The following is a 4,402-nucleotide window of genomic DNA, read 5'->3' on the forward strand; positions in this document are numbered from 1 at the left end:
TCTAGGCCAGTCTCCATCATTATTAACTAGCTATGTATCACTGAGCTGTACACATGATTTCTTATCTGTGAAATGAAAGGGTAGGATTAAAAGATTCCTACATTATTTTCCAGCAATAAATTACTCGATCCTAAAGAAAATATTTACTTCTGACAATGGATGAACTGTAGAACAAATTACTCTAAGGTTGTATTGATTAAAAATGAAAATACCTTTGGGGGATGTTGATCACTACTTCTGCAAAGAACTAAATTCAAAATCTTCATTACACCATTGGAACCTTAACTTTGATACAATCAACAGGCTTACTTATACATAATTTAGCCCCCTAAGGCCTATCTCTTGCTCATCTGTCTGCCAAAAGTGCTTATTTGTGTGCCTGTGCAGTGGCCAACCTAGACTTGGCACATGTGCTGGGTGGAACTGGCTGAGTTGAAAACCATGGCATAGGTGCCAGTGGAGTCTGCAGTGGAAGACTTGATGCCTCAGCTGTTGCCAGTGGAGCCCTGCAACTTGACAGAAAACTTAGCTCCTTCTCTATCTCCAAGGATGCCTCAGGAATCCCTAAGGCCAGTCTAGATTGAAGTAGCTCAATGTCCAGATGTGGTAGCTCACATCGACCCAAAGAATTTGAAAAGGAAGCAAAGTGTGAATGTTTCTCTTTCAGAATAAAAACCTGCTCCTAAAGGATATTCCTCCAAACTTCAGAGGCAAGAGCAACAAGTGGCACCGTTTTCAACTGTTCAACAGAGCGTGAACAGACACTGAAGTCACTGGAAATCTCAGCAGTTGGGTAGTAACAGGATCATGCCTTTCAACTATGTAAAATATGTAATTATTTCTCCGTTCCCGGGATAAATATCCTTCATTCTTCCAAAATCTGAAGATGAAGCAAGCTGTAAAAACTTTTGTCTGGGTGAAATGTTATATGCAGAAGGGGCTGTTGGATCAGCTACAAATTAAAGTCCTGGGATGGATTATACCCAGATTGGTTTTCCTCCCTTGCTTCTTATTGTTAGCAGAATAAATCAGTCAACAGTAACTAGTGTCTTGGAATATACAAGTAACTGGCTTAGAGAAAGAGAATTATTACAGAATTGGGATGATGACTTCATGCTTTATTGGCTAGTCTTGGAAAACCTTTATTACCTGAGGATCATTCACTAATTTGGCAGCTTGCAAGAAGGTGCTCTGAAGTGAGGCTCTTAGTGGACAGCAAAGATGAATTTGAATTTATTAATCTGCTTGGTTAGCAGGTATTTTCACCAATGTGATTTAGATGATAAGCCATCTTGATGTAGCTGATCTCAGGGATAGAAGATACTTGTGATGATGGCAGCCTAAGTCTGAGGAAGTACAATGCCAATTCAAGCGCAAATTGCATCATATCTTCAACACTATGCGAAGGGTCCTCCGCTTAACCTGTGTAACTCAAGCTGATATTCAGAAGACAGATTGTATTGATTTGAATATCTGAGTGTCTTTGGAAAATCCCACCCAGTTTTTGATGGACAGTTTAAAGAGTTTTCTGAAATCAAATGTTTTTAAAACAAATTAAGTGCCATTTATTGATGAAGCATCCTGCACAGAAACTGTATGATGAAATTTTACAGAGGTCCTTGGTGCTGTTATATTGTTTATTTACATATATACATATAAAAATTGTATTGAAAATGTGAAAAAAATAGCTTTCAGGGATGTGGAGCTCAAGCTTTCTATTACATTCTCCTCCACTAAAAATTATGTCATTATTGTGGCTTCCCCATAGACCTGTTGCACATCTTCTTCTCTGGGCCCTATATTTTTCTTTATAAGATCAGCTTGCTTGTTCTGGGTCCCTCCCACAGACTCGTTGCTGGGTTAGAGAGGTGCTAACATTCACAAGGAGGATATCAAAGCTATTATGTACCTGTACATTGTACAGGTTGTGCACTGCACCAGAGCACCCAACTGAAGGAGCAAGTGGGGGCTGCAGTGTGCCTTTGTGTGGGTGCATCCACTTTAAGGCAGGCATGCCTTTTTCCAATTCACTCTAGGGTGTACTATGGGCTTGAGGTGTTCTGGGAAGCAGGATTTACCCATTTGCTGCATGATCTGGAAAGGTCTGACCTATACCAACATTGTGAATATCCATTCCTCAATGCCAAACATCACAAAACTAATTACGAGGGACTCTTTTTGGGGGGCTAAAAAATAAATAATACAAAGCAGTTCCACTTAAGGGTCAAAACATTCTAGGCAGCTCAGATTAAACTTCTGCATCAGCATATTTTGTTGAATAACAGTACATTATCATGGGAGGACACATTTTTTAAACAAAATTTATTGGTCAAAATTTCCTCAGGGCTAACTTGCACTGAATCCCTGCTGAATGATCTCAAAGGAATAAAACAAATTACATACACTGCATTAGGCCTTAGCATGCATGGTGCAGTAAAAAGCAGATTCAGACACTCTCTGTAAGTGCCATGCCTGGCAGAGAAAGGAAAATCTCATTGAAACACTTGTTGATATTCTTTGTCTCTCATGAAGAATTCGATACACTTCTCTGCAGATCTACTTGTGGTTTGGAATGAAAATGTGTTGTGTAAGGCTGCCCTAGAATTTCATGGAAAACGTAAATTGTTCAAGCTCCCTTCCAAATACAATCAGACTTAAAGTGGTTCCCATAGCTCTCCCTTCAACCATAAGATGTTCCCATTAGTGCCAATTAATGCTGAGACCCTGGCAGCCTGTGTGCATGATTCATTAATGAGAAGCCTCATTTACAGCTGAGAAAGCAATGCAATGTAGCAGCTGTAATAATTTCTCACCTCCTTTGCAAACTGCTGACCTCTCACCATGGATAAGCTGCCCTCCCTTTGGCCTATGGCAGTGTGTGCTCAGGGGACAGTGGACAATGGCAACAATGACGGTGAAATCCTACCTAACGTTCCAGCTTCCATGCTTACTTCAGACCAAATGTGAGACTGAGACTCTAACCTTCCCTTCTCAAATGAACTTTCTAATTCAATTAAAGATGGGACAGAGAAGCCGAGACCTCTATTACTCTGCATTACACTGCTTTTCTACAAGATACCCACTTCATCAACACCCTCTAAGTCTGTAGAATATATTGCTAGTCTCATTACTAACATGACTCCAGCAATCAAACTGGGTCAGCTAATTTATAACCAGGCTGTGTAAAAGATGCTGGTTTATACAATCTATATATATATATTTAATTATGCCCAGATATTTCACTGCTATGACTCCAGATACCATAGTTATTTATTAAATGGTAACAACCAAGTTACCATTTTTTTCCTATCCAGATGCTATCTTATTCTGCAACCTAAACAGGGGTACAAACAAGAAGTGATTGGACACTGAGTGCCACCCACAGTCTCCCGGATCTGCCATAGTCAGATTAGGGAGAAGGTACCCCTGAGTCCAACAAGCCTGGTCACAGTCATGCTCTTCAAAATGAGAAAAGGACTCTCTGCTTCTGAGAGAAAACATTCAAGGCCCAGAAATCCCTTTTATCCATGAACTTGGCAGGCATCTTTCTCCCCATTCCTATCTTTCTTGCTCCTGGAAGTGAGCATGAGACACTCATCAGTAGAGTTGTTTTAAGCCCTGCTTTACTTGAAGCAGCATCAAATTCTAAACAAAAATCTTTTGGCTTTAGTATTAATTTTCATTTATCTCAAGAGGGAGCTGGGCTGAAATACAATCTTGTACTTTCTACAAACAATAGTGCAAGTAACATTGAAGGGGAAGCATTTATGTTACTTAGGATAATCAATTGCTTTTCAAGCACCATTAAGCCTTTTAGAAATGGTACATTTGATCAATATCCCAGCTGTGCTATTAACCAGTATGTGACCTCAAACAAGTCCCTAACCCTCTATAGGCCTCAGTCTGTTCATCTGTAAAATGAGAGCAACTAGATTGGATTTTCTCTATGGATCCTTGTAGCTCTAAGAGGCTATGATTCTATACATTAGTTGCAAATGACTCTTACCTCGGTGATAAAAATCAGTGGCCTGAAACACTCTTGGAATCAAGGCTGTTTCCAGCTTTTTTTCTCCTGGATGAAGATGGAAATAGCAATCATTACCTGGGGCCTTGGGGGCTACTTGCTTGTACTCAGGCTTTCTGAAAAGTTGAGATGCATTAATTGGCTATCTTCTGGGTCTAAATCTATTTCTAAATTGATTGGGGATTTTATATTTTTCCCTATGAGATCCAGTGACAGCTAGGTACTCAAAAAAATTAGAGTTAAACAAGGAGACATAGTTCTGCCCCCTGGAGGGCTCCAACTAGAACAAACCTCAACCCCGCTCAAGCCTCTGGTAATTTTCTGGAGAATGCAGGGACCAAAAATTACCCAGGAAAGTTATACATTTCTGATATGTTT

General features: G+C 39.9%; 1 pseudogene; it reads left to right on the top strand.

The window, feature by feature from the left end:
* Positions 1–408: 408 nt before the first annotated feature.
* On the top strand, positions 409–1,296 carry LOC137759542 (gem-associated protein 2 pseudogene; annotated as a pseudogene).
* Positions 1,297–4,402: the final 3,106 nt, after the last annotated feature.

Source organism: Eschrichtius robustus, chromosome 1 (assembly GCF_028021215.1).
Source record: "Eschrichtius robustus isolate mEscRob2 chromosome 1, mEscRob2.pri, whole genome shotgun sequence".
Taxonomy (NCBI): Eukaryota; Metazoa; Chordata; class Mammalia; order Artiodactyla; family Eschrichtiidae; genus Eschrichtius; species Eschrichtius robustus.